This window comes from Elaeis guineensis, chromosome 7 (genome assembly GCF_000442705.2).
Source record: "Elaeis guineensis isolate ETL-2024a chromosome 7, EG11, whole genome shotgun sequence".
Taxonomy (NCBI): domain Eukaryota; kingdom Viridiplantae; phylum Streptophyta; class Magnoliopsida; order Arecales; family Arecaceae; genus Elaeis; species Elaeis guineensis.
Window position 1 is genome coordinate 53,278,463 of NC_025999.2, and position 23,988 is coordinate 53,302,450.

The following is a 23,988-nucleotide window of genomic DNA, read 5'->3' on the forward strand; positions in this document are numbered from 1 at the left end:
GTCATAAGCGATGGCAATTATATCTCATATAGGAGTCCTTTCATAAGTATTGGATCAATTCAAATCAGATTTAAATAAAGAGTCCTCCTCTCATTTGATCATGAGAATCATCTATAAATAGAGAGGGTCTCTACCTATGGATGAGAAAAGAGAATAGAATAGCAAACAAATCAAATTGAGAGAAGAGAGAAAGAGAGAGACAGGCGTGTGAAGAGAGAGGTCCTTCATCTTCTACATCTCTCCCTTTGTTGCTGCCTCTTTTCCTTGGGCGTGGATCCTTCTTAAGCATCTTACCTGCTGGTGTGAGATGTCACATCATTACATCTCATTCCTCGATTGATTGAGTTGCGAAGTCAATTGGATTGAAGTTCATCCTGCTTTCCTGTGGCATCTGACGTGCATGCGAAGTAGAGAGTCTGCATATCCAGGCCTCCGTGAAGATTTATATCAAATAATTTGAGATTTGATCTCTACTTCTATTATAATTCAGGTAAATATTTGATCATTAAATAAGTAAAATATTAAAAAAAAAATTTAGATGCAACCTGGGCATTCTGGAGGAAAACTGTTTCCCTCCTTTCAACTAGTATCAAAGCAGGCTTGAAATATATATATATAAAATAAATTTTTTTATGATTATTTACATAAGATATAATTGAGATTTTTTGTATGATATTAAATCTTATTTAAATCTATTTATATAAAATTTTTTATTTGATTTTGATTGGATTAGAGGTGCCTAATCAATGGTTGATTGAGGTTGTTATAAATCTATTATAACAGAATTCTACTGTTATTGAATTTTTGATAAAAAATAATAATAATTAAAAATTTATTTTAAACTTATTTTAATAAAATTTTAATTTTATTATTTTTTTATGAAGTAAGAATTATTTCAGATTTAAATTGGATCCATTTCGATGGATATTTAGATCTGAATTCTATCATAATTCAGTACTGCACGAAAATAGATTTTATCAAAAATTAATTTCTTATGCATTCATATTTGCATCTAATTATTTTTTTATTTGATATCAAATCTAAAATTAGTATTTTATAATCAGTATAAGACAAGTTGTAGATTTGATATAATGTATATAATATATCAAATCTAATTAGATTAGATGAAGAATATAATTGATGAGATCAAGGATATATTCATGACATAAAATAGTTTTGTCAATAATTGCATGTTGATGTAATTGTATATAAAATTATATTTTAAATCTTAGTAGCTTAGTACTCAGATTGATGAGATCATCAGACCATCCAATCATAAGAGAATTGAAGAGATTAATCTCTCTTTTGTCTATTCGATGGATTCTCTTATGACGTGTAAGGGTGTCATTGTGATCCAATTTTATAAAGAAAAAAGTAAATAGACTTTTATATATTATTTTGATCATAAATATATTTAGATTAGATCTAAAATAATTTATAATTTATTATAATAGGATAAAATTTAGATATAAAATTATTTTAGATCTGAATTACATGTTACATATGATGTAATTGGTATTGATCTAAAAGTTATCAAGATACATGAGATGTATGAATGAAGTTTAGATCATACCTATGTATATTTAATTGTTAAACATATTATAAAAATTTATTTTTATGTATTGAAATATATAGTATGCTTCATTTGAAACCTTTGTAGAATAGTTCTACAAACTAAAATACATGTTTCACACACTTAATTTTGAATTAAGTTTAAATAATCTAGAATTAAGAATTGAAGATCATTAAGATACCACATAATATGATGAGCAAAGAGTTAGCATAAATCAAATCTTTTTAATGGGTTAGACCTAGGGTTAGGAACACATATAAATCAAGTAGAGAAATTGATTAAATCCAATCAAGTGTTGAATTAGATTAGATCAGTATTTCTCTAAATCAATCTCAATAGTTGAAGTTTGATCAAGTCCATGTGTTTGACCCTAATAAATAGACCATGATCATAGCTCCATGGTTGAGCCCGAATCTTCTGGTGTGCCAAATCAAAACTAATTAACTAGTTGGTTTCTAAGGTAAGTTTGGCAAATTCGATCAAGTAGTTTTTAATTGAAAGCTATTCACCTAGATGCGTCTACGATGAGTTAAGGGCAGATCCCTCCTGCTGATCTCACTTACCTAACCAATATGGTAGATTATATTTTGATTAGGTCACTAGTCGATTTGTGCAGACCCATGCCACTAAGGTGAATCAGTATGACTGATTTAGGTATCTTTAGACCAGCTTGTGTTTAATCCTTTACATGACTTGGTGAAGTCAGTGGAAGGATTTGCAGCTTGTAGGTCGATTTCATCTCTTATTCTCAGGTCAATGAAATCAAATTCTCTAAATTATTAGGTCCATAAAGTGATAAAGTTATGAGATAACTTGGTCATTGCCTCTCATTAAGGTGTGCGATAATGAATCCAATATTCCAAATAGGCATTGGAGGCACCACATGCCTGATGTCTATTACGTATTGGAATTATCATTCATCATATGATCATCATGATGTACCTCAGATCAATGCTCAATTGGCCAAGCCACACTCAGGCCTGGACATCCATTTATTGGATGTACTTGATGTGTCATGTTAATAGTTGGACCTAACCAAAATTTTTAGTGGAAGCACCATCGCCTACTGAAGGGATGTCTGGGGCAAAATCCAATGCTAGAAGTTGTTTGGAGAAATAATTGGTTATGAACCTACCTATGGATGCACTAGGGTTGGCTGAGCCACACTCAGACCCAAATGTAGTCCATGTGGATTCTAATACCCACTAAAAAATTAATGTAATTCTTCGAGTTGGAGGTAGAGGCTATCAATTTACAAAAAATAGTGGGAGGATCTTTAGACTAAAGTTCATATCTTCAGGATTAAAAAAAATAATTCATATACTAATAGGTTAATATTTTTTTCTTTTAGTTATAGCCAACACACTATCCCTCCGTTCGCTATTGGACAGCGACAAGCTCACCGGACCCAACTTCGATAGCTGGTATCGAAAGTTGAAGATCGTATTAGAACACGAGAAGATTTTATATGTCCTTACGGATCAGGCACCTGAAGAACTTGCAGTCAATGCTCTTCTTGCTGCGAGAGACACTTACATGAAGTGGCTCAATGATCGCACTGTTAGATGTGTGCCCAAGATGCCAGATTGGCTGACACATTTCTGTACAAATGTAAGAACAAATTTATAATTTTGACTATAAATGAATAAAAGGGTTATTCTACTATCACATTGTGTACATTATGTCTGTGATACATCCTTTGAGTTAGTAGGAATGTTAATTCATATTTTCAAGAGTTGAAAATTTAAGACATGAATTTACATAACTAACTCATAAACAGCTCCTCACCATAGGATCATCACGAGGATGGTGATCGATCCGAAAGGTAGATGTACGATTGCTTTCTTAGGGTAGATGAGTCTTGAGTCTACGGTGTGGAGACACCAGAGTGAGAGTATAAATATTCATTGAGAATAAGAGTACTGAGCGTGACCACCTCGAGCAGTCATAAGGAAGTCTACCTTCTCGTCGATGACTAACTCGATGCTGCAGCTGTGTGTTTAGTTCTTTGACCTGAGGTGCATCGACAGTTCACTTTGAGTGTGTTATAGTTTGACTATACCATAACTCAGTCTCCTAGCCATTCGAAATCTTGAGGTGTATGTTGGCTGTAGCATATTCATTATAAGAACCAGATTGCACCAAGATGGGATCTATCAACCTCGGTAGATGAGAGGAGTAGTCCAATGATGATCGAATGATCGAGTACTTAAGCCCATGGCCATGGCAGAGTGAAATAATGGAAAAAAGTTTTTCATTAAGATTTCACATCAGATTTGGATCGATCGATTGATTCATATGACTGATGTTGGGTTTGACGAGTTCACCTTAACCCTAATTTAGTCGGAACTCATGATAGAAGAACTCAATCACACAGGTAGCTGCACCGAGAGGTTCGTCTTCATTTCTGATGGGTTGCCACCATATACTGCTAGGTGTCACTGGTGGATTTTGAAAGTAATTAGAATGATCTTGATGATCGATCATTCTAATTGTCTGAATCAAAAAAGTTCTGACCCATCGAAAAGAGTTTCGATGATATCGATGATGAGATCATGACATGTCTCATTACCATATGAAAATGAACCTAACTGGATCACACAAATAAGAGTTAGGGTCTGGATGTCATCAATTGAGCTAGCACAGTTTGATTGATTTGGATTAGATCCAATTAGATTCAAGAAATTCGTGCTAGCACACGATTGAGCCTAACTTTCTCCTCGTGCAATCTTTTTCATCTCGATTGAGCCAAATGTGATTTGACTCACCCAGAAAATCTTGAGAAGGTTTCTTTCAGTCTGACTGGAGCCAGTCTAGCTCCAAAAAGTCTTATCTTAATTCATGAGATGAATTTAAGATAACACCTGTTAATTTCTGTCACCTGCCATTTCTGTTTTAGGACATCGGTCAAACATTGACTTATAGATCTTGAACTGAAGGCCACTTGGCAAGAGATCATTAAAGAGCTTTTATAGAGTATCCACCTATTAAATTAGGTCTCAAAATGGGTGCCAAGATCAGATTGGACGTGCACCCCAAGTGGATAAGGATAGAGTCCCATGAGATGAGGACTCTATGCCTTGATCGACTCAAATTGTTGGGCACCAATCTCATTGTGTTTATCCAGTGTTGGCACCAACAGTAGGAGGATTTGGTGGGATTCTTATCTGGTATGATCAGATGATATCATTACATCAATTAAATTTTTTTTAAAATTAATTAAAATTTTTTGATTGGTCGAATGATGTGGCATTGCATGGCACAGCAGGGTCTATTTAAACCCTATCTGTGCCTAGGGTTATGAGAATCTACTCAATCCCTAGCAAAAGCTTGATATACCTACACTTCTCCATATCCCCTCTAGTCCTCTCTCTCCTCTCTTCACCTCCAAGAAGTTAGGCATCCATCTGGTGCTTGTCCAAGGCGTGGTGGCTCCCTGATCAGAAGGCTGCAGGGATTTGTCGAGAAGTTGCTGCTCCAGCTTCAGAAGATCTTTTGAAGATCTTCTAGATCAGATCCAGATCTGATTTTTGGAGCAAAGATTTATGAGGAGAAGACAATCCAGATCCTACTTGAGTGGATACCGATAGAGGCCAGACGATTGCGTGGCTATTTTTGAACCTTGGGCATTGCTGCGATCATCCACAGGATAATCTAGTTACCCTAGAGGTATTTTTCTAATCTTCAAGTTTTAGATTTAATTTTAGATTAAATATTAGATAATAAAAATCAGATCTAATAGACCTTAGATCTAAAATAAAGTAGGATAATTTTTTTTAAAAATATTTCACCCCAGATCTCATTAGATGTGAAAGATCCTACAAGAAAAAAGATGATTTTTCCTTCATGCATGACTATGCATTGCATGATGAGGGCAGCTATGAATGATGAACTTAGTCATAAGTTCGAGAATGCACAGCCTAAAGATATGATTCAAATATTGAATGAGTCCTTCGGCACCCCTAAAGATGCGGGGAGACATAAAATCTCCTGTGCAGTGTTCAATGCCTGTATACGAGAGGAAGCTTCAGTCACCGATCATATATTATACATAATTGAGCAGATTGAATGTCTTAGCAAACTTGACTTTCCGTTGCATAAACAGTTAGGTAAGGATGCTATCCTCAATTTGCTATCGAAATTCTATCTACCCTTTTTTAGTCATTATAGAATAACGAAGCTTGTAGTAAACTACCATGGTTTGCTAGGATTACTGCAGACTTTTAAGAAAGATCACCAGCTCCAAAAGGAGCCAATGAATTTTGTGGGAGGTTCATCTACAGGGCATCAATCCTCTAGGAGAGAAAAGAAGAAAAAGGTGCAAAAATCCTGTGCCATCGATCCCAAGTAGAGCAAACTGTCAAAAGTTGATAAGAGCCAGGTAGAGTGCTTCTTCTATAAGAAGCTGGATCATTGAAAAAGAAATTATCCTACTTATATAGCCACCCTTGACCCAAACAGGCCTAAGAACAAGGGAAAGAGGTAAGTGATTGCTTCACAAGGTATTTATATAATAACACCTTGTAATTTCTCTATTTGTGATATTACTATCTGAGTATTGGATACTGAAAGTTCTATTAATATATGCAATTCGTTGCAGAAACTGTAGGTAAGTAGAAAATTTTGTGAGGGTGAGTGGTTCCTTAATGTTGGAGATAGAAGCTTTGTTCTAGTTCTGACCTTGAAAATTTTGTAGCTTATCTTTGAGTCCAGTAGTGTCATGTTAAATGACTGTCATTATTGTCCCTCCTTTATGATGAATGTCATCTCTGTAGGTCTTTTGGCCAAATTTGGTTACAAGTTTATAATAAAGGATAAATTTTGTGATATCATTATAAATGATACTACAATTATACGTGGATAATTAAAATATGGTATATACATAATATCATGGCCTGTTAGTGTAATGTACACACCTAGTAAATACCTCAAAATAGATAATGTCAGCAAATCCTATCTTTGGCATTGTAGGCTTGGTCATGTGAATAAGAATAGGATTGACAGGTTGATCAAGGAATGTATCCTTGAGATAGATGATTGTGAATCATTGCCTACCTGTGAATCTTGTCTACTTGGTAAGATGACTAAGTCACCTTTTAAAGGAAAAGATGAAAGAGCCAGTGATGTCATAGATCTAATACATACTAATGTATGTGGGCCTATGAACATAAATACCAGAGAAGGATACTACTACTTCATTATGTTTACAGATGATTTATCAAGGTATGGGTATGTCTATCTTATGAAGTATAAGTCAGAATCATTTGAAATGTTCAAACGATTCCGTGCTGAAGTAGAGAAATAAACTGAAAAGAGTATTAAGATCCTTCAGTCAGATCGAGGAGGTGAATATCTCACCAGATAGTTTTTGACATATCTGAAAGAGAATGAGATTCTCTCACAATGGATCCCTCCTAGAATGCCATAACATAATGGTGTCTGAGAGGAGGAATCGAACCTTGTTAGACATGGTCTGATCCATGATGGGCTTTTTTAATTTGTCAATCCTTTTGAGGATATGCTTTAGAGACTACCTGCTATATTTTGAATAAGGTACCCAACAAGTCGTCGATAAAACTCCATATGAGATATGGACTAGGCGTAAGTCGGTGCTCTTACATCTTAAGGTTTAAGGGTGTCCAGCTTATGTCAAACATTTAAAGATAGATAAGCTTGGACCAAAGTTCGATAGATGCTTGTTTGTAAGGTACCCAAAGAAAATTAAAGGGTACTATTTCTACCTTGCTGCAGAATAAAAGATGTTTGTCAGCAGTCGGATAGTCTTTTTGGAAAAGAAGTTCTTTGGTGAAGGAGCTCATGCCTGTAAAATTGAACTTGATGAAGTTCATGAGGTGGAAAGACCGACACATACAGAATTGGGTTCGATTGGTGAATCAAATCTGGAGCCAGTAGAGGCACTATTAAGGAGATCCGGTAGAGTACCACGTCAGCCAGACAGATACTACGATTTTTTGATCTGAGATAGTGATCTTATTGAACTTGATGAGAATGATGAGGATCCAGTCACCTATATGGAGGCCATGTAAAGGCCTGACTCTCAAAATGGCTTGAGGCCATGAAGTCCGAGATGGAGTCCATGGAGATCAATAGTGTCTGAACACTAGTTGATCTGTCTGAAGGGATAAAACTCATAGGGTGTAAATAGATTTTCAAGAGAAAAAGAGGAGCGGACGGAAAGGTAGAGACCTATAAAGCCCGTCTAGTTGCTAAGAGTTACTGTCAGCATTATGGTATTGACTATGACGAGACGTTCTCTCTTGTGGCAATGCTCAAGTCCATCCGGATTATGCTTGCTGTCACTACACACTTAGATTATGAGATCTGGCAAATGGATGTCAAAATCGCTTTTCTTATTGGAGATCTGGAAGAAGAGGTGTATATGATACAATCTGAATGGTTCACATCCACAGACGAGTCGAAAGTGTGCAAGCTGAAAAGGTCAATTTATGGACTTAAGCAGGCATCGAGGAGTTAGAATATGCATTTTAATAAAGTGATCAAAATGTATGGCTTCATTAGGAATGGAGAAGAGCCTTGCATCTACAAATGGGCTTGCGATTCTGTGGTCATTTTTTTTGTGCTGTATATGGATGACATACTATTACTAGAAAATGATATTCCGATTTTGTAGAGTGTGAAGCTATGATTGTTATCACAGTTCTTCACATACATTGATATCTTATTGAAGCGGTTCAACATAGATAATTTCAAGAAAGGCTATCTTTCAATAGGCCATGAAATTACTCTTTTCAAGAAGGATTATCTGACAACTCCTGAGGAGAGAGAGCGCATGAGTAGAATACCATATGCTTCGGCAGTGGGATTTATCATGTACGCTATGACATGTACGAGGCCAGATGTGGCCTATTCACTAGGGGTAGCGAGTAGGTACCAGTAAGATCCGGTTGAGAAGCATTAGAAGATTGCAAAAGTAATTCTTAAGTATTTGAAAAATACTAAAGATCAGTAGCTTACCTATAGAGATTTTGATTTGAAACTTGTGGGATATACTGATTTCAGTTTTCAGTCAGATTGTGATGATAGCAGAAGCATGTCGGGCTATGTATTTATCTTGAATGAAGGATCTGTTTGCTAGAAAAGTTTTAAGCAATATACTCTGGCCGATTATGTATGCGAAGTGGAATACATTGCTGCATCGGATGCTGCAAAGGAGGCGGTATGGTTGTGAAAGTTTATTATCAAACTGAGAGTTGTATCTTCCATTGATGATCCTGTCCTGCCGTATTGTGACAGCTCCGTGCCATAGCTCAGGTGAAAGAACCTAAGTCGCACCATCACACTAAACATATTCTACGCCACTATCACCTAGTGCGAGAGATCGTAAATTGAGGTGATGTCGAGCTTCAGAAGATCGATGGAAAGGAGAACCTAGCTGACCCCTTCACTAAAGCTCTTGAGATCAAAGAGGTCGATAACTTCAAATGGAAGATGGGTATAAGATACTATCCCGATTAGCTTTAGTCCAAGTTAGAGTTGTTGAAAATTATGTCCTAAAACTAATCATGTGACAATTGAGTTCATCCTTGTATATGAATTATTGATTATTGAATAATAGTTATTCTTATATTTTTCATCACAAAGTGACATCTTTTTTGAACTCTTGTACTGTGATGAAGTCTCTAGAACTATGCTAGTGTACGATAAAGAGAGGATTTATCGTATAGTTTTTAAACAAGTTTATGATCAAATTATACATCATTACGGGATGATGACGTTTATCGAGTGAAGATCGTTGTGTGCCATATGGGTTGTGAAGGAAAAATCGTATTTTTTCTTGTAGGATCTTCCAGATCAAATGAGATCTGGGGTGGAATATTTCAAAATAAATTATCCTACTTTATTTCAGATCTAAGATCTATTAGATCTGATTCTTATTATCTGATATTTAATCTAAAATTAAATCTAAAACTTGAGGATTAGAGTAATACCTCTAGGGTAACTAGATTATCTTGTAGATGATCGCAGCAATGCCTGAGGTTCTAAAATAGCCACGCAGTCGTCTGGCCTCTACTGGTATCCACTTGAGTAAGATTTGGATCGCCTTCTCCTTGCAAATCTTTTCTCCAAAAATCAGATCTGGATCTGATCTGAAAGATCTTCAAAAGATCTTCTGAAGCTGGAGCAGCAGCTTCTCGATAAATCTCTACAACCTTCTAATCAGAGAGCCACCACACCTTGGACAAGTACCAGATGGATGCCCAACCTCTTGGATATGGAGAGGGGAGGGAGAGGAGCAAAGGGAGAATAGAGAAATAAAGGGGTTTCACATTTTTACTGGGTATTGAGTAGAGTCTCTAAACCCTAGGCGCAGATAGGGTTTAAATAGACCCTACTGCGCCATGCAGTGCCACGTCATTAGATCAATCAAAAAATTTTAATTAATTCTAAAAAAATTTTAATTGGTGGAGTGATGTCATTTGATCATATCAGATAAGAACCCCACCAAACTCTCCTACTGTTGGTACCAACACTGGATAAACACAGTGAGATTGGTGCCCAACAGTTTGAGTCGATCAAGGCATAGAGTCCTCATCTCATGGGACTCTATCCTTATCCACTTGGGGCGCACGCCATATCTGATTATGGTGCCCACTTTGAGGGTAAAATTAACAGGTGGACACTCCACAAAAATTCTCAAATGATCTCTTGCCAAGTGGCCTTCAGTCTAAGGTCCATGGGTCAATGTTTGACCGATGTCCTAAAGTAGAAATGGCAGGTGACAGAAATTAGCAGGTGTTGTCTTAAATTCATCTCATGAATTAAGATAAGTTCTTTCTGAGCTGGACTGACTCCAGTCAGACTGAGAGAAATCTTCTCAAGATTCTCTGGGTGAGTCAAATCACATTTGGCTCAGTCGAGATAGAAAAGATTACATGAGGAGAAAGTTAGGCTCAATCGTGTGCTAACACGATTTTCTTGAACCTAATTGGATCTAATCTAAATCAATCAAACTGGGCTAGCTCAATTGATGACATCCAGACCCTAACTCTTGTTTGTGTGACCCAGTTAGGTTTATTTCTGTTGGTGCAGAATTCCATCGAAGCCGGAGAAGCTGGAGCTGAGATGACCGCGGCCACCGTCGGGACCTACAAGGAAAGTCTAAATCAGAGTTGGGGGTACTCCAGCAAGACCCTCCGATACTCAAGTCAGTACTCTGCTTCAACAGAAATAGAGTGCTCGAGTGAAAATTTTAGTAGAGTTTCGAGATAGAGTTTAGAGCCTAGAGAAGAACGTATCTGAGGATCTCTTTTTATAGATGGAGAGCGTAACTGATTGACAGTGACGTCTGTAACCACCTGGTAGTGGGCCGTTCAGAGCCACGCAGAGTTTGTTATGGAGAGTAGTGGCATCAGGGGCCGTTCAGGGCCACGTGGAGTTTGTTACGAAGAGTGGAGTGGTGTCCATTGTCGCGACTTGCCAGAGAGTGGAGTAGGGTAGTGACCCTTGTCGTGGCTTGCCAGAGAGTGGTGGAGCCACGTGAAATCTGTTACAGAGTGTGGAGTAAGGTAGCAGCCATTATCGCGACTTGCCAGAGAGTTCGGATCTGTCGGCTGAAGCTCGGCTGGGATGTCTGATGGAGCAGAATGGCTCTCTATCTTTTCGATCTAGGAGTAGCTCGAATATTTTCGAGGTTGTGATGGGTCTACTGTTGTTGGGTGCCTAGAGCACTAATGCTACAAGTGGGAACCGTCTGCTGTAGAAGCTTAGACGGAGACTTTCTGTTGGAGAAGTTTGGTTTCATGAAAAATCTGGTAGAGGGTCAGTCGGAGGTGGACTTCGGATGGCATTGGGGAGATTCGTCCGCTGGAGGAGTTTGGGGATCCTGTGGAAGTCTAAATGGCATTGTTGAAGTCCGACTGATGCCATTGAAGGTTGATGGCTGGGGAGGTTCGGCAAACACCAGAGGCGATCGATCGTTGTAGAAATCCAGCTGCTAGAGCCCATCTGTTGTAGAAGCTCGTCCGAAATCCATCCGCTATGGAAGTTCAGACGGAGCCTGATTCTTGCAGAAGGCTGAAAGGAGGCCGCTTATTGTAGAAGCTTGGTCAAAGATTGGTTGTCGTGGAAGCTCAGAGCAGTGACCTGATCGGTGGAGCCTATCCCGTTGTAGAAGCTCGATCGAAGATCAGTTATCGTGGAAGCTCAGAGTAGTGACCTGACTGACCGAGTCTGCCCCGTTGTAGAAGCTCGTCTGGGATCCGTCCATTGTAGGAGCTCGATTGGGATCCGACTATGAAGAAGCTCGACTGAAGTCCTCCTATAATAGAAGTTTGAAAGGAATTCGTTTATAGTAGAGGCTCGGATGGAATTTGCTTACAACAGAGATATGGAGTAGACCGTTTGTAGTAGAAGTTCAGAGTAGACTGCTTGCAGTAAAAATTTGGAGTAGACATCCGGCTGGTGGAGCCCTTTCATTGTCAAAATTCATCTGGGATTCCTCCACTGTGGGAGTTCGGCTGGAATCCGATTCTCGTAGGAGCTCGGATGGAATCCAGAAGGTGGTCGACTGTCGTAGAAACTTGGATGGAGTCTGGTTACTGTAGAAATCCTGTTGTCAGAGAAGCTCGGACACTGACGAAGTCCGGATGAAGTTCGGGTAGAGTCATCCGTAGTCGAAAGAAGTCTGGAAGAGATTCAGAGAATAGTCGATCACCATAGAAAATCGACTGATAGCAGAGTTTAGAGGGCATTTGGAGCAGTTCGGTAGATGAATGAGGAAGCTCATCGTCGAAGAAGTCCGAATGATATTATGGAAGCTCGGACGGTCGAGGGAGTTCAGAAAGATGCCACATAAGGTCGGAAGCCGAAAAAGTCCTGGAAGGGTCGGCTTTTTACAAACTTCAACTGGGAGTATTTTATACCCAACACCAGTCTCCCTACTTTCAAGTTCAGGTTTCGAATGAAGGAAGTACAGAGAAATTTTTCACAACCGAAGTTACCTCCCTCGATTTCTGTACTTAGTTGTTTCTAGATATTTTGATGTTCAGCACGCTGGTGCTGGAGCCTTTTCGAAAAAGATTTTTTCTTTTTGGAATTCTCGCTGGAGCGCTGCCCTAGGTACAGTACAATAATAATTTTATCAGTTGTCGGCCACCTTCAGTCGCTTGCCACGGTGAGTGGGCCACGCGGCGGTTATGAACTGGCCAGAGGAGTCCTGCAGTCATTATTGCACCGGACCCCATCGTCTATTTAAACTTGCCACCCCCCTTCGGGGATCTCACTTTGCACGGGAGTTTCTTTGGTCCCTCTTTCTTCCTGAGAGTTCCGTTCTTCCTTAGCATCCTTCTTGGCCTTAGGCATTCTTCGAGTCGTCCCCATCTCTGCATCTCTGCATCCCTCAGACCAGCCTAGGTTAGCTCCAGAACTTTCTCTGTTTCTGCGGCTCTGTTTATAGACTGTGTCGATCCTCCTTCGTTGCAGATATGGATGCGGACATGGCTCGAATGTTAGCCAAGAGTCTCAAAGCCCACAAGAGGGAAGGCACTGCAACTTTTGGGTCGGCGAAGAAGGCGAGGGTAGAAGAGACAGATCCAGCCGTATTTCGCCTTGATCGCTTAGAGCCCACACTTGTGGCACATCTTCAACCGCGAGTGCTTCCCGGTCTTGCAGAAGGGGCAAGCCGAAGGGGGACTGGAAGAAGAAGTCAGAAAGGAGGGGAAACCTGATCTTAGAAAGAAGGTCATGCCCGCCTTCATTGTGAGGCAGTGGAAGCCATGGCACAGAAAGGATGGCGTCTATATGTACTTTGAAGATAATGCTGGAGTAATTGTTAATCTAAAAGGGGGACTGGAAGAAGAAGTCAGGAACTTAAAGTAATTCTTGACGATGGCTGGAACCGAGAGTTCGAAGTCTGATGAAGCTGAGCTTCCTTAGAGCTTTTTTTTTTTTGCCTTTTATTCTATGTATTCCTTTCCTTTCTTGTTGCTCTCTCTTTTTTTTGGCCTTCAAAGGCTTTGTAATACACACTTTGCCAATGAAATGAAAAGAAAATTTTTCGTTACCTTGTCCCTTCTTGCATTAAGTTGTCGTTTACCGAACTTCTTTTGTCTTCCATCCTATTCGACGTCGGCTTTGTTTGAAGATTCTTCCTGGTCATCGACGTATTGATTCGCTCTTAGGGACTGGAGATTTTCGATAAGAGTTTTCTTCCCCATTGAGACGAGGTTCCTTGAACCTCGGATGCAGCTCATTATTATTTATTTTTTTTTTTTTTTTGGTGTAGCTTGTCGCTTTTTCTTCTTCTTTTTTGTGTTAGGGTGAGGATTTTTTCTTCTACTCCTAACGGGATTGTAGGGGTGTAGAAGAGTTGCTGAGGGGCTTTTCCCTTCATCCGATCTTAAATGACTAGATCTTCATTTGTGTCTGGATGAGGTTCTCCTCCTGTTTCGAAGGAAGCTCAAGATGACGACCGACAAAGTTACCCGCCTTCAGAGGCAGTTGTCTGAGAGAGTCCAGCCTACCTCTGCACAAGGCTCCGACGAGCTCCACTCCTTGAGGGAGATCATGGAAGAACTATCCGTGGCCCTTAGGCAGGAGAAGGCCAAACTGCAGTGGCTGAAGATTCAGCTGGCCTACGAGCAGCAGACGGTCAAGGATGCCGAAGCAGAGTCCGAGGTCCTGAGAAAGAGGCTTCGAGAGTCGAAGGATGAAAGCCGATGGTTCCACCAGATGTACTGGGAGATGCTGCTAAGAAAGATGAAACTGGAAGAAGAAGTCAAAAACTTAAAGCAATCCCTAATAAGGACTGGAACCGAGAGCTCGAAGTCGAAAGAAGCCGAGCTTGCTTAGAGCTTCTTTTTACCTTTCTTCCTTCCATATATTCTTTTTCTTTTCTTATTATTTTTCTTTTTTGGCCTTCAGGGCATTGTAATGTATACTTCACTAATGAAATGAAAAGAAAATTTTTTATTACCTTGTCCATTCCTATATTAAGTTGTCATTTACCGAACTTCTTTTATCTATTTCTCCTCGGCCTGTGTTGAGTTCCCTCTTAGCGACTGAGGATTTTTTATGGGAATATCCTTCCTCGTTGAGATAAGGTCCCTCGTGTCTTTGACGCAATTTGTTTTTCACTTATCGCTGGTGTAGTTCGTCGCCTTTTTTTCTTATCTTTCTTTTTCTTTCTATTTGGGCGAGGGTTTTCCCTTTAGGCGAGAGTTTTTCCTCTGCTCTTAATGGGGTTATGGGGATGTAGAGGAGCTGCTGAGGAGATTTTTTTCCTCATTCGGTCCTGATCGATCGGGTCTTTGTTTGTGTTAGGACGAGGTTCTCCTCCTGTCCCCGATGTACCCAATTTTAGCTCACGCTAGGACGAGATCTTCCTTTTGTTCCTAACAAGGCTGTGGGGGCACATAAGGGCTATTGCAAGGGCCTCTCCCCCCATCCGGTCTTTAAATAATCGGGTCTTCGACTTTGCTCATGTTAGGACGAGGTTCTCCTCCTGTTCCTAATAAGGCTGTGGGGGCACATAAGGGCCGTTGCGAGGGCCTCTCCCTCCATCTGGTCTTTAAATAATCGGGCCTTCGACTTTGCTCATGTTAGGATGAGGTTCTCCTTCTATTTCTAACAAGATGATGGGGGCACATAAGGGCCGCTGCAAGGGCCTCTACCCCCATCCGATCTTTAAGTAACTGAGCCTTCGACTTTACTCATGTTAGGATGAGGTTCTCCTCCTGTTTCTAACAAGGCTGTGGGGGCACATAAGGGCCGTTGTGAGGGCCCTCCCCCTATCCGATCTTTAAGTAACCGGGCCTTCGACTTTGCTCATGTTAGGAAGAGGTTCTCCTCCTATTCCTAACAAGGCTGTGGGGGCACATAAGGACCGTTGCGAGGGCCTCTCCCCCCATCCGATCTTTAAGTAACCGGATCTTCGACTTTGCTCATGTTAGGATGAGGTTCTCCTCCTATTCTTAATACGCTTAATTTCGATTGTATGAGGGAGTTACTTCCTGTCGTTATAAGCTCATACTAAAAGAAAAAATGTGCAAATATGAAACTTTTATTTAAGGCAAAGCTATTGGTAATATATTCGCAGATTTTTCAAATTCCATGGTCGCGGAAGGTCTGCTCCTCTGAGCTCTTTTAGGTAGTATGTTTCGGTCTAGACTACCTCCTTGACTTCATACAGGTCTTCCCAGTTTGGGACAAGTTTTTCTTGATTCTGAGGTTGTGAGACAGTGGCTCGTCGAAGTACCAGGTCCCCCACTCTGAAGGCTTTGCTTTTGACCTTTGAATTGTAGTAGCGGGCTACTTCTGCTTGTAAGCCACCATCCGATCTTGAGCTGTCTCCCACTTTTCTTCTAACAAGTCGAGGTTGGCCTTGAGATCCTGTGGATTGCGCTGCTCATCGAATGCCACGACTCTCACTAACAGAAGCTTGAGTTCAATCGAGATCACGGCTTCTGTCCCGAAGACTAAGACAAAGGGGGTCTCCCCTGTGGGCAATCTCTGAGTAGTTCGGTATGCCTATAACATATGATAAAGCTCATCTACCCAAGTTTTCTTTGCTTTTTCAAGTCTCGCCTTGATTCCTTACAACAGAGTTCTGTTAGTCACCTCGACCTCATCGTTTGCCTGTGGATGGGCTATCGAAGTGAAGTTATGGGAGATATTTAGGTCCTCACAAAATTCAGCAAATCTTGCCCCAGCAAATTGTCGCCCATTATCAGTAATGAGGGTTCTGGGTAAGCCGAACCTACAGACAATTGACTTTCAGATGAAGTCCTGCACTTTAGCTTCTGTGATTTTTGCCAAAGGTTTAGCTTCGGTCCACTTGGTGAAATAGTCTATTGCCACAAGGAGGAACTTCCACTGCCCAGATGCCATGGGAAAAGGTCCGAGGATATCCATCCCCCATTGCGCAAACGACTATGGGGCACTCAATGGTGTAAGTTCAGAGGCAGGTTGCCTTTAAATATTTGCATATCTCTGACACCAATCACACCTGACATATTCGATGGAGTCATGGTTCATGGTAGGCCAGTAATAGCCTTGTCGGAGCAGTTTGTGGGATAAAGACCTGGCCCCCAGGTGACTTCCACAGACTCCCTCATGTACCTCCCTCAAGGTGAAGTCAGCTTCAGAAGGTTGGAGATATTTCAGGAGGGGCAAAGAGTACGACCTCTTGTATAGCTTGCCTTCATAAAGGATATATCGGGAGGCCTGGTTCCTAAGCTTCCGAGCTTCTTTTGCATCAGAAAGAAGAACCCTGTCCTTGAGGTACGCAACTAGTGGGTCGATCCAGCTGGGTTTATGGCTGATCTCCATCACAAGTTGTGATTCTTCCATACTTGGGCACTTCAGAACTTCGCAGAAGACTTCCTTAGGCAGTTCAGCTAGAGCTAGGGTAGCCAACTTGGAGAGAAGGTCGGCCCTGGTATTTTTTGCTCTTGGAATCTGCCTGATGTCAAAGCTGCAAAAGGTAGGGATGATCTCCTTTACCTTTTCTAGATACTTGGCCATACTGTCCTCCCGAGCTTCATAATTTCTGCTGACCTGTCCCACTACTAATTGAGAGTCACTGTAGGCTTGAAACTGATCTATTTCTAACTCTTTGGCAATTCTTAGTCCTGCAATCCGAGCTTCATATTCTGCTCTGTTATTTATCGCAGGAAATTCGAAGCGCAATGTATACTCCACGATAATTCCGTCTGGATTGACCAAGATTAGGCCCACACCTGCACCTGACATGTTGGAGGAACCATCCACGTAGAGGGCCCAAAAACTATCAGGGAGATCTGTTCTTTCTTCAGGGGAGTTTGGTTGGACCCCTGGGTTGTCAGCTTCATCTTGTCCAAGTTTGGCCTCTTCCGGGATAGTGCATTCCACCATGAAGTCTGCTAATATCTGGGCTTTTATCACCGACCGAGGTCGATAGTCGATGTCAAACTCCATGAGCTCGACTGCCCATTTCGCTATCCTCCCAGAGGCATCCGCTCGATGCAGAACCACCTTGATCGGCTGGTCGGTGAGCAGTGTTATGGTGTGCCCTTAAAAGTAAGGTCGGAGCCTTCAAGCTGCAATCAACAAGACGTAAGTTAGTTTCTTTAACTTAGTATACTTGGTTTTGGCGTCCCTCAATACTCAGCTTATGTAGTAGATCGGTCATTAAATTTTTGCTTCTTCCTTAATCAGAACTGCTGCGAGAGCCACAGAGGAGACTGCCAGGTACAGGAACAACTCCTCTCCGGGTTCGGACTTTGCCAATAGTGGAGATGAGCCGAGGTAGTTCTTCAGTTCTTCGAATGCTTGCTGACATCCAGTGGTCCAACAAAAATTCTTCAACTGCTTGAGAGTCTAAAAAAAGGTAGGCACCGCTCGATCGATCTTGAGACGAAGTGATTTAGAGCTGCTACTCTCCCAGTAAGGCGCTGAACTTCCTTTATTGACTTCGAGATGGTCATTTTCTGGATGGTGCGAATCTTTTTTGGATTTGCTTCGATCCCGCACCCAGATACCATAAAGCCCAAAAATTTTTCTGAGGTTACTCCAAAAGTGCACTTGGCTGGGTTCAGCTTCATCTTGTATTTTTGAAGGGTGCTGAAGGTCTCCTTAAGGTCGGCGATGTGGTTCATCGAGGATTTATCTTTTACAAGCATATCGTCCACGTAGACCTCCATGTTGCGGCCGATCTGCTCTTTGAAGATCTTATTTACCAGTCGTTGATAGGTTACCCCTATATTTTTGAGGCCAAAAGGCATGATCCTATAACAATAAAGGCCACGGTCAGTAATAAAAGTAGTTTTTTCTTCGTCTTCTGGCGCCATCCTGATTTGATTGTAGCCGGAGAATGCATCCATGAAAGTGAGAAGCTCGTGGCCCGAGGTTGCATCCATTAATTGGTCGATTCTGGATAGAGGATAACTGTCCTTCGGGTAGGCTTTATTCAGCTTTTTGAAGTCTATACACATCCTCCATTTACTTTTCGCCTTCTTAACCAAGACCATATTGGAAACCCAGCTCGGATAGTTGACCTCTCTGATGAACCTGGCTTTCAGGAGTTTATCAACTTCCTCGGCTATTACCATTTATCTTTTCGGTGCATGACTTCGAACTTTTTCCTTCGTCGGTCGGTGTTTGAGATCAACAGCTAGACGGTGTTCCATAACTTCAGCATCCATCCCTGGCATGTCCACCGGAGCCCAAGCGAAAACATCCGCATTCTTTTGTAGAAAATTGATAAGCTGTGTCCGCACCTCTTTCCCCAAGTTGGAATCAATCTTCACCACGTGCTCTTCATTCCCATCATTCAAAGGAATTGAGACAAGATCTTTTATTGGCTCACCCCATTCTTCAGTCAGGTCGTCGCAGGTGTCCAATCCATCAACCAAACAGGGTCAGACTGACCACTTCTTTGTAGGGCTATATTATAGCAATGTCTTGCTAGGGCTTGATCTCCTCTGACTTCTCCGACCCCCTGGCTAGTAAGAAATTTTAATTTCAAATGGTAGATCGATACTCAGCTCGGAGGGCGTTGAGGCCAGGTCGGTCGAGAATTGCGTTGTAGGCAGACGGTGCCCTCACTACCAAAAAATTCACTAGCGCTCTAGATTATTTCGCATACCGATCTGCAACTACAGTAAAAGTTATTACTCCCTCCACTGGCACAGCATCGCCAGTAAACCCTACCAACGGAGAGCTAATCGGCCCTAACCGACCATCAGGGATGGATATTTTTGAGAATGCATCGTAAAATAAAATATTGGCCAAGCTTCCACTATCAACAAGAATGCGGCGTACATCATAATCAATAATATTTAAGGAAACTACAACCGCATCGTTATAGAGGAATTGGATCTCCCGGGCGTCTTCTTCAGTAAAGGTTATAGATCCTTCAGTTCTCTGCCGCTTGAGCGGTTCGACCGATCCACTGGCCGCTCCTCCGGGGCCCTCTAGAGATGGTGTTGATGATCTCGATTGAAGATCGATCTCCAAGCTGTTCTTCTCTCCTTGGTGGCTCCGATTGTAGCAGGGCCCTTGGCCGATCCTCCCTACCTTCAGGCCGACGTCGGATGAATCTGTCAAGCCGACCCCGTCTGATGAGCTCCTCGATTTCATCTCGGAGCTGAATACGCTCCTCCATGTCGTGACCGTGGTCACGATGATAGAGGCAAAATTTGTTTGGATTACGCTTCCCGAGGTACGAGCGCATCCTTTCCGACCTCGGCAGCTGCTCCCTGACCTCCATCAGCACCTGAACTTTTGGAGCATTGAGAGGGGCGTAGCTGTGGAATCTTCCTGGGGGGAGCCCCGTCGAACTCTGTGGTCCGGGCTCCTCTGCTTACGAGCTCAGGGAGGAGTCTGGACACACCTGTGTCTGGAAGGAGTTCGAGAATGTGGCCGAGCTTCACTTGGCCCTTTTTCAGCTGTGGGCTTGCTGGAGCCATCTGCCTGCCGCTCCTTCGTGGCCTCCTCGTCCTTTAACTTGAAGGCTTCCTCTGCTCGGGCATATCCTTCGGTCCGAGCCAGTAAATCAGCGAAGTCCCTGGGATACTTCTTTTTCAGGAAGAACAGAAGATCATTCTTTTGAAGATCGCTCTTTAGGGCAGCCATTGCAACTGATTGGTCCAAGTTTCGGACCTCCAATGCGGCGGTGTTAAATCGGTTGACATAGGTTCGGATGGATTCTCCCTCCTTCTGCTTGATGTTGATAAGGGACTCCGTGTTGGGAAAATTCGGTGCAGGGGTAAAATGATAATTTTAAAACTTTTTCAAAATCACTATTTTACAGTAAAAATTATTAATTAATCTAATTAATTAATAAAAATTTACCCTACACTAGGATCTAAATATGATATATAGCATGCATGCATTCAAATTTGAAATTCAAAATTTAAAATTTAAAATTTAAAATTTAAAATTTGAAATTCAAAAATTTGAAATTGTTGGGAATAGTGTCCCAAAGCCAATCGTCAGCCTATTGATGGTTGTGCTCATTTTTGTATATGTACATGAATTATGAATTAATAAAAATTATTTTGATATTTTTCATCACAAAATGTTTCATCTTCTAATGAACTCCTATGTTGTGGTGAAGTCCTTAGAACTATTTAGACTCGACAAAGGAGGATTTGTCATTTAGTCCTTAAATCTATTCGCGATCAAATGATACATTGTTACCAAGGACGATAATGTTTATCAAGCATAGGTCATTGTGTGCCATATAGGTTGGTTGTCCTCTTAACCAATAAGTGTGGAGACATTGGTATGGCATACAGGTGAGATGTAAGGGTACATCTGCACTGAATGTGACCGACTCCGGAGCTATTTCTGCTATCAAGATTTGCTCCGATGGAATATGGGTATAAATGTCCCTCCAACCTGAGACCGCTATGGTGACTTGCAAGCAACTCACTGCACTTAGGCATTGGACTACCTGAATTTCTAATTCAGTGATGAAAGGCTGCTAGGTGTAGTCAAGTACTTGACTTGTCAGTGCGTGTGTCAAGATGGGATTGACCACTCCAGTTCAGGAGCTGTGTACAGTCGTATTTCAATTTAGCAAAATCTTGGCTAGGGTAGTCTTTGTGAGGAGTCACAGGATTGTTTGAGTTGAGCATGATTCGGATGATCTAATCAGGGTTAACAGTTTAACCCTGAGTCGTCCTAAACACAAGGTCAAAAGGATCAATTATACAGTAACGATATTCACGTAGGTTCTGAGTGTTGCGATTGTGACTACTCGACCTATCCGATCATCGGGTACCATTACTAGATGGTCACTTCGATTAGTACAAGAATTGGTTCTTGTGCTACCGGCTTAGGTTCGAAACTACAGGGTCACACACATTAGAGGTTCCTATATGATCTGATGGCTGATGAAGAGTCCTAATGCTCGTAGACTATGAGTCCTACATGTCTGAGACTCTATGATCGAGAATCAGGATTCTCTGATCATCAATCCCACACATTTTGGGTACCGGGGTCAAGAGTCCCACTGGTTTGGGACTCTTCGATCAGGATTACATATCGATGAATTTTGATGTCCGATTACCCATCGAATTTGGACTCAATATTTATGAGAGGTTTAATTACTGATTTGATCGCTAATTAACTCAATTTGATTGAGTAATTATTTTTGGATCAAGTCCATGGCCTATCGGTAGATAGCCTTTCTTGAAATTCTCCATGCTAAACCTCTTCAGCATAGTATCTATGTACGTAGACTGGGATAAACCAAGCAACCTTTTAGATCTATCCCTATAGATCCTCATCCCTAGGATGTAGAAAGCTTCTCCCAAATCCTTCATGGAGAACTGTGACGACATCCAAATCTTTATTCCCTGTAATACAGGGACATCATTCTCGATTAAGAGAATATCATCCATATACAATATAAGAAATTCCATTACTGGACCATTAGCTCACTTATAAATGCAGGGCTCTTCTCCATTCTTAACGAAGCCATACATCTTGATCGTCCTATCAAAATATATGTTCCAACTCCGGGATGCCTGCTTAAGTCCATAAATGGACCTCTGTAGTCTGCACACCTTAGACTCATCAGTGGATGTGAATCCTTCAGGTTGTATCATATACACCTCTTCATCCAGCTCTCCATTTAGAAAAGCTGTCTTCACATCCATCTGTCAAATTTTATAGTCTAGATGGGCAACTATCGCAAGCACAATCCGAATGGATTTGAGCATTGCCACAGGAGAAAATGTCTCGTCATAGTCTATACCATAACGTTGACGATATCCCTTGGCAACCAGATGGACTTTATAGGTTTCCACCTTTCCGTCTACGCCCCTCTTCCTCTTGAAGACCCACTTACACCCTATGAGTTTTACTCCTTCGGGTAGGTCAACCAATGTCCACACATCGTTGACCTTCATGGACTCCATTTCGGATTTCATGGCCTCTAGCCATTTCTCAGAGTCAGGTCTCTGCATTGCATCCATGTAGGTGATCGGATCCTCATCATTTTCATCAAGTTCGATAGGATCGTCATCCCAGACCAAGCAACCATAGTATCTGTCCAGTTGATGTAGTACTCTACCAGATCGCCTTAAGGGTGCTTGAACAATGGGCTCTGGATCTGATCTAATCAAATCTGATTCAGGTTCAGCAACTTGTGTCGGTTTTTCCACCTATCGAACTTTGTCAAGTTCAACCTTAGAGGCAACAGTCTCTTCACCAAGGAACTCTTTTTTCAAAAAGATTGCCTAAAGGCTGACAAATACCTTTTGCTCATCAGCCAGGTAGAAATAATATCCTTTGTCTCTTTTGGGTATCCTATAAAATTACACTTGTCAGACCTAGGTCCTAGCTTGTCCGTAATTAAATATTTAACATAAGCCGGACACCCCCAAATCCTAAGGTGCGAGAGTACTGGCTTACATCCTATCCATATCTCATATGGTGTTTTGGTTACAGACTTACTTGAAACTCTATTTAGAAGGTAACAAGCCGATTCGAGTGCATATCCCCAGAGGGAGATCGGCAGACCAGCAAACCCCATCATGGATCGGACCATATCCAATAAGGTCCGATTCCTCCTTTCAGACACACCATTATGCTGTGGTGTTTCAGGAGGAGTCCACTGAGAGAGAATCTCATTCTCTCCTAAATATGTCAAAAACTCATTGGAAAGGTATTCACCTCCTCGATCAGATCGAAGAGTTTTAATATACTTTCTAATTTATTTTTCTATCTCATTAATTAATCTCATTAATTAATACTAATTAACCCTACACTAGGATCTAAATATGATACAACAGCATACATTTAAATTTGAAATTCAAATTTGAATCAGTAAACGTTTTACAGTACTGTGTTCAGAACACATCACCTTTTGCGGGTAGTCGATCACCATAATCTGATCACCGTTGGGGGTTCTAATCATCACATCACAGCCACATAAATGTCTGACCTCTGCGGATCATCCACACGAAGCTCCCGTCTGATCAGCTCCTCACGAATGCTAGTTCGTGATTTCACCGTTTTGATGGCAGATGTTGATCGAACTCCTTCGATCGATGTGTGCTGACTTCTCGGATGCTCCAGATCATCTGCACAGTTGTTTGAGAGGCTGATGGATCTCTCCCTAAAATTTGGTGGACTCACGACACTCGTGGCACACCAATCTCACTTCCCGAACCCTAGGTAGAAACCTTAGGGTACACACCAAAAACCCTACGCCCAATTTTCTCTCTTTTCTTTCTTTTTCTCTCGGAAGGTTTTGGACCTTCACCTTGCGCAGAAGCCTTCCTCACGCCCCAAAGTTTCTCTCTTAAAATTTTTTCGAAAGTCCACCTTTCTCCTCTTTTTAAAACAACGTCGAACGTGTCTTATCCGCGTGAGAGGATAAAGACAAGAGGTTACACATTTGAATTCAAATCAAATTTGAATTCAAATGAAAACCAACTTAT